Below are 13,430 nucleotides of genomic sequence, written 5' to 3' on the forward strand. Positions count from 1 at the left end.
GGCCATTCCCTGTAGCCACCCTCCCAGCTCTGTGAATTATCGCAGGGGATGGACAGGAACTTGCTCACCTTTAAGAATCCTATTCTCCATTCCTGCTTTGCTGTAGTCAAAGATCTGCAGTAATCCCATTCACATTTTCTCTGTTTCACCACCGTTGTGACCACTCATTCGCGTTCAGAGGCCACAGGAGCCCCTTGGCTTGCCAGTCCTTTGTCATCAGTGTCTCAGTCACATCACCAGGACCCCCTCTCCTGAACATAGGCTTGTTGACCTGGCAGCACCGGGGCCCTTGTTTGCCCACAGCTGTCCTGCCTGGCTGGCTTCAGCTCCACCATCTCCTGCTTTTCTTCCATACACACCTGCGGGCTTACTAGGGTATCTGGAATGTGCAAGAAGATTGTTGCCCCACCTTGGCTACCCACCACATCAAATGACCATCCACCTGCAGCGGGAGGGAGTGGTTATGGGGCAAGGTGGAGGCAGGGGATGGCAGTTCTGTGGGCAGGTGTGAAGTTTGACAGGTGCAGGTGCGTGCACGTGGGTGTGTATATGCAAGTGCACCCCAGGCACAGTGTATAGTGTGTTGTGCCTGTACGTGTGTGTGGTGTGGCTTCCCTGTGTAGACGGTGTTTGGCTGCCTGTGCACACATGTGTGGAGTATATGCTGCATGTGTGTGGAAACCAATGACTCCCCTGTGTATGTGTGGGTCTCTGGCATATGGTACATTCGCTGTTTGAGCTTACGTGCAATGTAGGACATTGCTGTTCCTTGGGGAGGTGGCACGTATGTGTATGGGTGGGGTGGCCATGCGTATGTGAGGGGATGAGCGATGGGAACCCACACGGACCTTTCTCAGTTGGGCCTACCAGGCCTGCCAAGTGCTGACGTAGGGTAAGATCATGAGCGATTTGAAAGGGGGCCCCAGTGGAGAGGGACAGAGACTGATCCCAAGCAGCATAACATCATGAGTCAGGGTCAGACCCAGGAGACTTGGGGGTGGGGTAGGGCTTCAGAGTGGGGGTCTGGTCCTCGCTTGGACAGATGACAGAAGGGGTGGCTCAAAACAGAAAAACAAGGGAGGCGCTCGCCCAGCACAGCCCCAGAAAGTGTGGCACACAAAGACCTGAGTTTGAATCCTGGCCTCTGCCACTTCCTAGTTTTATGGCCACAGGCAACTGATTTAACTTCACTCAGCCTCAGTTTTATCATCCACAAAATGGACTGCTATAGAGATTAAAGTAATAGGCCGGGCGCGGTGGCTCACGCCTGTAATCCTAGCACTCTGGGAGGCCGAGGCGGGTGGGTCGCTCGAGATCAGGAGTTCGAGACCAGCCTGAGCAAGAGTGAGACCCCGTCTCTACTAAAAATAGAAAGAAATTATATGGACAACTAAAATATATATATACAAAAAATTAGCCGAGCGTGGTGGCGCATGCCTGTAATCCCAGCTACTTGGGAGGCTGAGGCAGGAGGATTGCTGGAGCCCAGGAGTTTGAGGTTGCTGTGAGCTAAGCTGACGCCACGGCACTCACTCTAGCCTGGGCAACAGATGAGACTCTGTCTCAAAAGAAAAAAAAAAAGTAATATATAAGAGAGCTTATCACAGTGTCTGGCACACAGGAAGCACCAAGGAGTGGTCATTACTGTTACTGGTTCCTGCTGTCTTCCTCCCCAGCTCCATCCCTGCCGGTATCTCAGGATCCTCTGCCAGAGGACACGGAGAGTTTGCACCGCCACCTCCACCAGACATGCTGCCTTAGCCCTGGGATGCATGCCCCTCTGGGGGTATCCACAGCATCCCTCTGCTCCCCCATCAGAGCTGAAGCTTGCTCTGTGTGTGACATGTGTGTATGGGTTGGCGGGGGAGATTGAGGGCAGCTGCCCGCCCTGGGGCTGGACCTCCACCCGCCTCTTCTCACAGCCAAATCCTGGGGAGCATTTGTTCATTCATTTATTCATTTATTCATTTCTGGCTTGAGCTGCCAGGAGCTGTTCTAGGAGCTGGCAACACGATGGTGATTATGATAGAAGCTGTAGGTGTTCAGGCATTCCACTATGCCAGTTTTAAGTATCAAAATATTAATATATTTGTTGGTGCAACACACTACCAGCAATTTTTAAAATTTGAAATCTGAATTATTTATACGTTAAAAGAGACCTAGAAAGTTATATGCTAGATCAAAATTTCTAATTGACCCTGGGAGCACTCCTTTACAAACCCATCTGTCCAAATTTCTGCCCTGTTGTGTTAAAATTCCATGACCTGGATGGTTAGTTCATTGGTTGCTCATCGTTTGTTTTTTCCTTTGGTTGGCTGGTTGGTCGATGTTTGCTTTTTTATTCAGGGGGTTAGTTTGGATGTTATTACTAATTTATACTCCTCCCAAACCTAGTCCGGGCTCTGCTGTTCTTTCAAGGACAGCAGAATAGAATAGGCATGAGGGGTCACATTAAGGCAAACAAAAGGAGGATATGGTAGCAGGACTGGGGGAAGCGGAGTGGAGGCGAGAAGGGAAGAGGAAATGAGGTTCCCAGGTCTTCCCACCTTCCTTCCCCCTGAGCTAGATTCCCCCAACTCCTCCCCAGAAAGGGGGCCAGATCTCTTGTCGGTGCCACCTTCTCTAGGATAGTTTATTTTAGTTTATTTTAAACCTCATATTCATGGAAGAACAAACCCTTACCCTGGCTTTCTCTCAGGGAGAACTTAGGACAAACTGGAGAAGACTTTGGTGTCCATATCTCACCCTTCTAATCAAATGATAATATTTTTGTCTTTCTCAAAATGCCATATTGTCATTTTGGTCCAATGCTATATCCACTACAGTACAATGATGAGCAAAATTTCCTCTCCTTGAGGAATTCGTGTTTTAGCAAGGGAGACAACAATCAAGAAGTGAGCATGCACATGAAATAATTTCAAACAGTGATATGGGCTGGATCAGTCAGCTCTGTGGCATAACCAGCCATGCTAACACTTTATGATTTCTTAAAATGACCATTTATTCTCACTACAGACCAGCTCAGCAGTTCTACTGGTCTTGTCTGGGCTCCTTCACGTATCTGCAATTGGCTCCAGGTGGCTCTGCTTCTGAGGAAGGCTGGCTACTGGCTAGAGTGTCTCAATTTCCCTCGAAGTATTCTCTCATCCTGCCCTAAGCTAGCTCAGGCTTCTTCACATGGCAGGTGCAGGGGTCCAAGAGTAAGAGCGGAAGACTGCAAGGCTACACGCTGGTGCCCCTTTACTTCTAAAACGTTCTATTGGCCAAAGGAAGTCGTAAGTCCAGCCCAGACTCAAGGAACAGGGAAATAGGTCCCATCTCTTGATGGAAAATGCTGCGAAGTTATGTTGATGATGCAAGGAGGCATCGACAAAGGGAAGGATTGCAAATTGTGGCCATTTTTGCCATCAATGACATGGGTTATAAAGAAAATAACAGGGAGTAATGGGATACAAAAGCAACATGGGTGAGATTCTTTATATTAGGTGGTCAGAGAAGACCTCTCTGAAGAAATAATATGTATGATAAAGTAAGACCTGAGTGATAAGATCTTTCTTATCAGACATACTTCAAAGATTAGGTTGATGAGCACAAAAAGCAGAGAGAGTAGCACGTGCAAAGGTCCTGAGCAGGAAAAATCTTACTTGTATTCAGGATTCAGAAAGAAGCTGGGTCTTCCTGCAGTAGACAGATGGAAGAGGGGATGGGAGGAGATTCAGTTAGAGAGATAGGCGGGGCACGATCACGTTTGGTCTTACAGGTTCTGGTAAGATATTTGGATTTTATGTTAACTGTGATAGGAGACCATTGGAGGGTTTTTCACAGGGACTTGAATTGATGTGATTGAAAATTTGAAGCGGTCACTTTGGCTGCGGAGGGGAGAATAGGCCATAAAGTGAGAACAGGCAACAGTGGAAGCAGGAAGACCATGTAGGAGACTATTGCAACAGTGCAGGCGAGAATTGATCCTGACAGAGACTAAAGTTGTAGCAGTGAAGGTGGTAAGAGGTGGGGAATTTGGAATATATTTTTGAAGCAGAGCCTGCACTAATAAATTAAATGTTACAGGAAAAGAGGGGGTAAAAAGTAAAGATGACTCCAAAGTTTTTGTCTTGAGCTTCTAGGTGAATGAAGAGTGCTATGGTCTGAATGTTTGTGTCCCCACAATTCCTATGTTGAAATCCTCACCCCAAAGCAATGGTATGAGAAAGTGAAGCCTTTGGGAGGTGATCAGGTCATGAGAGCTGAGTCCTCATAGATCATATTAGTACTCTTTTACTATAAAAGTGGCCCAAAGGAGCTTGTTTTCCCCTTCTGCCATGTGAGGTTACAGTGAGAAGATGTCCATCTATGAAGGAAACAGGCCCTTATCAGATGCTGACTCTGCTGGTGCCTTAATCTTGAACTCTGAGAAATAAATTTCTGTTGGTTATAAGCCACCCAGTCTATAATATTTTGTTATAGTGGCTCAGACAGACTAAGACAGTGAGTTACTGAATAAACCACATTGCTAAGACAGAAAGACTGTGGGAGGAACAAATTTGAGAGAGAGAAGAGTAATTCAAGAGTTTTACTGTGGGCACATTAAGTGGCCTAGTAGACGTCACAGAGATGTGATCACAGACTGTCAAATAGGCAGTCAGGTGTGTGAGTCTGCAGGTCACAGGGGAGACCAGGCTGGAGAAACCCATCGGGGGTTCAAAGTGTATTCAGCATAAGGCTAGATGAATCTACCAATGGAGGTAATGGATAGAGAATAGAAGAGGTCTGTGAAGCACAGAGCATGTAAACATTCATAAGTAGATTAGAGAGAAGATGAAAAATACAAGGAGATTGTGTGACTAGTAAAATAAGAAAACAAAAAGAAAGTGTGTCAAGAAGCAGGGAGTGATCACTTCTGCTTCCAGCCAAGATGGAGTAATAGAGACTAGATGCCCTCACACCTTAAACAATTATACCAAAGTATTGCTTCCTAACAACAGTTTTAAGTCATTGTACAATAAACAGCACAGAAATTTGATCTCTGAGAAGAGGAAAATAAGCAAAGTAAACCATTCATTGCACCAGCTCACTGCCTAGAAGAAATTTTCAGACCTTAACAAAGAAAGGGGAGACCAAAACAAACCCAAGCATCTGACCAAGTTGAGAGGTCAGAGATGAAAGTTCAGGGAAGCCAAGGAAGCTATAGTTTGCAAGGCAGAGTACCAGATAGGAGGGACCTACACAGAAAGAAAGCTTCAGAGATCTGTAGAGGAATCTCAAAAATCTGTGACTGAGTACTGATCTATACATGCATAAGAAGAAATGACTCAAAAATGAAGGAAGAACCATCAGAAAAAAGGTAGGCATAACAATTCCCAAAGTTCACACAGGACTGGGAATAGACCTCATAACAAATGTAGCATTGGGCAGAATCCTGAGAAGGGAATTGCCTTAGTATCCATGCTAAATTGTGCCTAGATTAAAAGTTGCTTGGGACCTGCCATAACAAACTTAAAGGGGTTGAAAGGATCTTACTGATTCTAAGTAACTATGCACCATAAAAGAATCCAACACTATTTAATTAAATAAAATAAAATCAGCACCTAACAAACAATGTGCAATTAACAATATCCAGAACTGAATTAAAAATTACCAGGCATACAAAGAAATAGGAAAAAATTTTCTCCACATCCAGAAGAAAAATCAATCATTAGAAACAGACCCAGAGATGGTAGAACTAGCAGACAAGGAAAGTAAAATAGCTATTATAAATATATGCCATTTTTCAGTAAGGTAGAGAAAACATGACCACAATAAGAAGAAAAACAGAAGATATATAAAAAAAAAAGATAGAAATTCTACTAAAAAATACAATATATGAAATGAAAAATACACTGGATAGGATTAACAGATTGACACTGCAGAAGAAAAGATCGGTGACCCTGAAAGCATTGCAATATAAACTATCCAAAATGAAACACTGAGAGAAAAGAGACTAGAAAAAATGCACTAGTGGCCTCTAGAACAACACCAAGCACTCTAAAATATGTGTAATTGGAGTCCCATGGGGGAAAAAGGGAGGGGCAGAAATTATATTTGAAGAAAAAAAGAACAAAATTTTTTCAGATTCAGTGAAAACTATAAACCCACCAATCTAAGAAGCTCAATAAACTCCAGGCTGAAGAAATCGAAAGAAAACCACACCAAAATGTGTCATAATCAAAATGGTGAAACTCATGATTTAAAAAAATCTTAAAGGCAGACAGACACTTCATATACAGAAAAACAAAGATTAAAATGACAGTAAATTTCAGGACAGAAACTTATGCAAGCCAGAAGAAAACAGAAAGTATCATTATGGTACTAAAAGAAAAAGAAACTGTCAATGTAGAATTCTTTACCCAGTGAAAACATCTTTCAACTATAAAGGTGAAATAAAAAAACTTTTTAGACAATCAAAAGCTGAAATGTACTACAGCAGACCTGTACTACAAGAAATAATAAGGAAGTTCTTCAGGCAGAAGGAAATAATACCAAATGGAAATTTATAGCAACACAAAAGAATGAAGAACAGTAGAAATGGTAAATACATAGATAAATACAAAAGACATTTTTTTCTCACTTTGAAGTTCTTTGAAGATAATTGATGGTTTAAATAAAAATAACAACGTGTATTATGGAATTTATAGCTTATGTACAAGTAAAATTTTTTAAACAATAGCAAAAATAGACAAGATGTGGAAATGGAGGTATACTGTCATAAAGTTCTTACACTCTATGAAGTGGTGCAATATTATTTCAAGTATTTGACTGTGAGAAGTTAAAGATGCATATATAAACCCTAGATTGACCACTAAAAAATACAACAAAGAGGCCAATATTGAAGATAAAATGGCATCTTTTTAAACTTATTTATTATAAAAGAAGGCAAGAAAAGAAGGGGGAAAGAAACAAAGAACAGATGAGCAAATAGAAAAGAAATAGCAAGATGGTAGAGGTAAACCAAATCATATCCATAACTTTATAAAATATAAAGGTCTAAACAACCCGATTAAAAGGCAGACAGTGTCAGATTGGACCCATCTGTATGCTATCTACAAGAAACTCACTTTCCATACAAGGAAACATAAGGTTCAAAGTAAAAAGATGTAGAAAGATATGCCATGCTAACACTAATAAAAAAATTTTTTAGCAAGTAGATTATCAGAAAAATCACACAGTTATAGAACACAACACTCAACAACAGAAGAATATATATTATTTTCAAGTTCATATGAAACATGCACCAAGATCATATCTGGGCATAAAACAAGTCTCAAGTAAATTTAACATGATTAAAACTATGCAAAGTTTGCTTGCTGGCCACAATGACTTTAAACTAGAAATCAATAACAAAAAAAGATATCTTTTATCTAAAAATCCCAAATATTTGGAAATTAAACAAGGTATACACTTGAATAACCCATAGATCTAAAAAAAAAAAAAACCATGAAAGAAATTATAAACATTTTGAACTAAAAGAAAACTAAAACATAATACATCAAAATGTGTGAAATATAGCTAAAGCAATGCTAAGGAGTAATATTTATAGCATTAAATGTTTATATTAGAAAAGCAGACAGTTCTCAGATCAATGATCTAAGCATCCACCTTAAATAATTAAAAAAGGAAGAGCAAATTAAACCCAAAATAAGCAGAAAGGGTAAATAAGAGAAGAACAGAAATCAATAAAATAGAAAACATCTTATGCTAATAAGTTATACAAACAAAATGAAATGGACAAATTCCTAGAAAGATACAAGCTACCAAAGCTCACCCAAGAAGAAATAGATAACCTGAATAGTCCTATATCTATTAAAGAAATTGAATTCATAACTAAAAACCTTCCTATAAAGAATATTCCAATCCTACAGGGCAACAATGCTAAATTCTAACAAAAATTAAAGGAAGAAATAATAACTATTCTGCACAAATTCTTCCAGAAAATAGAAGATGAAGGAACATTTTCCAATTCATTTTATGAAGTAGGCATTACCCTGATACCAAACCCAGATAAAGAAATTATAAGAGAAAACACCCCCACAGACCAATATCCCTCATGAACATAGATACAAACATCTTTAACAAGCAAGGTGGTTGCCAGCTGTGTGGAATTGTGCTGAGAGAGAATGAGGACAGAGAAGTCACTGCTGAATTTAGCAACATGGAGTTCCAGTGTTCCCACCCTCCAGACTCAGGACCTCTCTGCCACCTGGACGTTCCTATGGTTCCTTCGCAACCTCCCAGGCCACCACCTCGCTTACCAATTTCAGCCAGTTGGCCACTTCGCCCAACTCCCACCCACCACAACTGTCATTCAGGTCACAGCGTATCCTGAGGTTGTGACAGATATTGATCAGTGCCTACCTCCAGCTTAGACGTACAGACTTTCCGAAAGATTGGTGAGGGGGACATGGGGAGTGGAGTAGCACACTCTCAGTGTATGAGGACCGACAGCTTCTCAGGCCACAGGGGTCAGGGCCCTCCAGAAGCTAGAACTGAGACTGGCAGATTGTTCCTGAAGATCCCCTTTTGACATCCAGTGGTCCCTAAACAGCATGCAGGCAACCACTTTCATATGAACGATTGACACAGTCCTTGGTGACAACAGCATAGGAAGGGAGTCTGAGCAAGGCAGGCCAAAGCAAGACCTTCCAGCTTCTCGGTTCTGCGCATGGGCACAACCGACTCATGCCATGTGCAGTCAGCTGGAAGAATCCTAGTGCCCCTCACTCGCTGAGCCCCAGCCAAAACCAGGCCCATGCCATACACACAAGGGATACCAATGTGCCACCAAGAGCACCATCCTTCATGGAGCCTCCATTCTAGTCCCTTTGAGCCACCTTAACTGTTTATATGATATATAGATATATTTTTGTTTGCTTCTCTCTGCGCATGGGTGCCAGCTCAGGTCCTCCAGAAAGCAGACGCCAGGACAGAATTAGAAGTATAAGGCATTTATTGTGGGGAAAGGCCTGTGAAGGATAAAGGCAGGAGAAACCTCCAATCTGCAATACTGACCCGATCCCTGTGAACAGAGAGTGGAAAGGAAGCAGGATTGGAAGGGAAGGGCATCCTACCACAGTGCAGCTCTGAGAATGTCTTAGCCAGGCCAAGAGGGAGCCCCGGAGTGTAGACTGCCCATTGGAGGAGTCCTGCATCAAGTGGAAAATGGCCGAGCTCTGTCATCCCACAGTGCTCAGCAGTGGGCCAGACACAGCCGAGGGAGAACAAGGCCTTAGCTGGACACCGCAGAGATCTAAAGGTACAGCACCTGGAGCTGTCAGCCAACTCGACTCCTCCCAGCCAGTCCTTCCGAAGGGAAGTCTGAGTGGCCCACCTCCGTGGCCACCGTCGCATGACTGATCTCATTATAAAGAAGCTTGTTCTCAGAGGATTTATTAAATGGGTGGCAAAGGGATTACAAATCTGTAATAGTTGAGAATAAACTAGGAGACAGTCGGTCAAAGCAAAGCTATTACAACTCAAATAAGAGCTGGGACACTTGATTAGAGTGAGTTGACCTTTTTCAGTTTATTTACAATGATTTATGAGGAATGCTGCAGAGGTATCTTCCTGAAGTTGATTGTTTGGTCTTAAGACGCCAGTCTATCTCAATTCAGCCTTGGTCAATGCACCTTGCTCCACCTGGGGCTGAGGACAGTGGCTGGGACCAGAGGGGAGGGCTATCTGCACCGGCATGGCCCTTGGCGCTCATGCTTGGCTCCAGGCCCCCTGAACTCATTATGCATCCTAAAGAGGTACATTTACCGTCAAGAGCCAGTCAAGTAAAAAAAACCATCTGCGGCAGGTGCTTCAGGAAACAAAGAACACAGGACTCTGCAGCTCTGACACTGATATATGGAGCAAAACTGAAAGCTGGAGGTGAGCAAGGAGGGACAGCCATGAGGAAGGCATCTTTCTGATGTAGAAGGACATGATCTAAGTCCCCTTTGAATTTCCAGCCACTAGAAGGTGCACATAATGTTTGTTGAATGAATCAGCGAATGTGCAAGAGGGCAACCTCACCCTATTTCTGTGGGGACTTTGGGGGAACAGAAGAGAAGCCACCTCTAGTCAAGAGGGACCAAGGACAACCTCCAGAGACCCAGCGCCAAGAAGCCAGTGTAGGAGGCAGGTGAGGAGGTCAGCGCTGAACTAGGAGACTCTCAATGGGGCCAGGAGCTAGACGGGAGGAAGCCCTGGAGGCTGCCTGGAAGCAGCAGCAGGTGCCAGCAAGATGAGAGACCCCAGCATTCCTCAAATGACACAAGGGGAAGGATTGGGAATAAGCCTGTGGTGGGGTTTGAGTCAGGAAGACATTGTTTTTTTTTTAATCATTCCAATGGACTTTTCTTACCCCTAAGCTGATGGGACCAGAAAAATCTTGGATTAGTACAGGATGACAAATTATCCTCACGATAACAGTGAGAAGTACCGATCCCATTAAGGAGGCCGTGGCAAACTGGCAAAGGCGTGTGATGGAAGCACAAGGACAACTCCCCAAGGGAGGGAGTCGTCTGCCGGGCCACAGTGGGCAGAAGTGACTGAGTCTCTAGGACCCAGAGCCCAAAGGAAATGCGAGCAAGAGAACAGACAGGGAGGCTTTGCAGCCTTTGTTCCTGGGAGGGAAGGTGATAAAAGGTAAAGGATTCAGAATTTTTACCAGAAGCCCTGGATTCAAATTCCAAGGCCCCCACTCCCTGGCTGCATGTGCAAGCCATTTAACCCCTCTGATTCTCAGTTTCCTTGTCTATAAAATGGGGTACATGGTACCTATCTCAAAAGCAGTATTGGAAATGTGATAGTGCAGGGGCAGGAATTTCACACGCCCATTCCATGCTGTCCCCAAACCCCACCACTGCCCAGCACAGAACTCTGGGCACTGCTGGTACTCAAACTGTGTTGCTGGGCAAGGCTTCGCAAGAAAACGAATGCACCCTGGGATCAGGCCTCAGAGGGGAGCCGGCTTGAGGTCTGTGTTCTCCAGCACTGGCCAAGGCAGAGGCCAAAACCAACATCTCCCAAGAGCAGGTTTTCTCCTCAGGGGCATCTTGTTCCCTCTCGGTGCAATACAAGCAAATAGACCGTGCATTCGCCATGCCAACAGCAGACTGGCCAAGCAGGTGTGAGATTAATGGCTTTCCTATACAACAAAGGCCTTCCTGCACAGCAGCAGAATTCAATATGCAAACCCCACCACCCTGGCCTCAGACCCCACCCTCCCAGCTCTGTGGACAGCGACAACTCGTACCCCGTAATGTATGCACGCTCCGGCTGCTGGGCCCAAGTTATTATTCATTACGGTTTTCTATTACTTGGTGATAAATGACGCCCCCAGGCTGGCGTTGCCCCCAGAATGCTTATTACGGCTCACTTAAGTAGGCGTTGATTTAGCTTAAATCGGTTGTTCTGTTCAGCCCAGACATGGGCCTGCCCCAGCTCTGCCTGGAAGACTCCCTTCACCAGCGCTTAATTGAATTCTAACTACTCCTGGCCACCTATTAGGGAGGGCTGGGGTAGAAGGCCCCATGTAGGGCCACAGGGTGGTCCAAGCCCCGGTGGTCTCTCCAGCCCTATGTAATCCTAATTTGATAAGGGTCTTCCCTTTGACTCTGGCCAATAAATTTTGATGAGCAATTCCAATTAGCCCAGACAGAACTTCCTGGATGGACTCTGCTCACAGGAAAATGATGAAATCTCAGGTAGAAGCAGGCCTTGGGGTGTCAGTGTGACTGTCCCTAGGTCCTGCCTCTGGATCAGGCCACTCAGGTCATAGTATCTATGAGCTGTCCAGACCTATGCATCAAATTATTTGCCAAAGTGACAGAGGCAGCCCTGTCATCTATAAGGATCCAACACAGCTGGTGTCCCTGAAAAGAGAATGGCCACACTGGAGACATTGTGGCTACAACAACTAAGACCATAAGACCCCCAGCATTCATCCATGCAGCAGAGATTGACTGAGCACATAGTGTGTGCCAGCTGCTGGTCTAGGCACTAGGCACAAAATAATGACAAAACAGACAGCACTCTCTGCCATCATGGACTTCATGTCCTAGAGTTTACTTACTGTCAATTATGTGCAAGACATTGTTTTAAGGACTTTACCCATATGACCAAATTTAATTGTCATCAAAATCCCATCCTGTTTTTCCTGTTTTACAGAGAAAAAAAAACAAAAACCGAGTCTTGGAGACATTCAGTGATTTGTCCAAGGTCACTTACATGATAAACGGTCAATAAGTGATGGAACAGGACTTGAACACAAGCTTACAACCACAAGCTGTACTTCCTCTTGTTTACGTTATTATACATTATTACACTGTTCCATTTGCCTGGTACATTAAAGGTTACAATGCAATTTTCATGTTCTTCAATACTTCCCACTACAACCTCCTGGACAGTAGGTATTAATGTCAGCATCTCACAGCTGCAGTGCTTAAGAACACAGGCTCATGATAATATGGGCCTAGATTAGAATCCTTGCCCTGCCTCTTACTAGCAATGTGATCTTAGGAAAGTTATTTATCTGCTCTGAACCTCCCTTTCCTTGACTGTAAAATGGGTTATGACAATAATAATACTGTCTCAAAAATGGTGAGAATTAAATTTGAAATGGTATGTATAGCACTTAGCAGAGTGCCTTGTGTATAACAGACCGTGGTCTTGAGTCCTAGGCAGAAAGAAGGCAATGTCAGGGGACCAACTATTCTTGGTGAGAAATAAGGAAGTGTCTTCAGTACGGACACAGGCCAGGAGGCTGTCAACAGGAGACCAGACCAAAGTCCAGGGAAAACCTAGTGATGTTTGGGAAAGAGAATTTCTGCAGGGACAGGGTCTGAGCTGAGAAACGTAAAGGTCATAGGAAGTCCTTGAATTATTTTGTATCTTCTCTCATTTCCTTTTCTTTCTCCCTCAGTAAAGTTCTTAGTAAAGAAAAGGCCCCCTTATCTCAGCTGGGAAGCCAAGGGAAAGGATGTTCATTAAATAATAATAACAATAACAATAACAACGGCTGATATTTATGGAGCACTAAGAATGTTCCAGGTCTGCACAGCGTATTTGAAATACCTCAATTCATTTAACGTCACCACAACCCTCTGAGGCAGGTACCATCCTTCTCGTTCGTTTTACAGTTAAGGAAACTGGGGCTCAAAAAGATGAAGGAATTTGCCCAAATAATTCAGCCACAATTAGTACGTAGCTATAATAGGATTCAAACCAGAGGAGAGCATGGGCCCCACCCACTGAGGAACGCGTCAACAATCTCAGACCAGATGGGAATCCAAGGCAGTTTTCATAAACCCATTTCCTTCGCTGTGTTCTTCACTTTTCACGAAGCCCTGCAAGCTGGGGGAGAACTGAAAATGGCCGAGAGCTAAACTGGCCTTGAAGGTGGTCAAAAA

This window comes from Eulemur rufifrons, chromosome 8 (genome assembly GCF_041146395.1).
Source record: "Eulemur rufifrons isolate Redbay chromosome 8, OSU_ERuf_1, whole genome shotgun sequence".
In the NCBI taxonomy this organism is placed as follows: domain Eukaryota; kingdom Metazoa; phylum Chordata; class Mammalia; order Primates; family Lemuridae; genus Eulemur; species Eulemur rufifrons.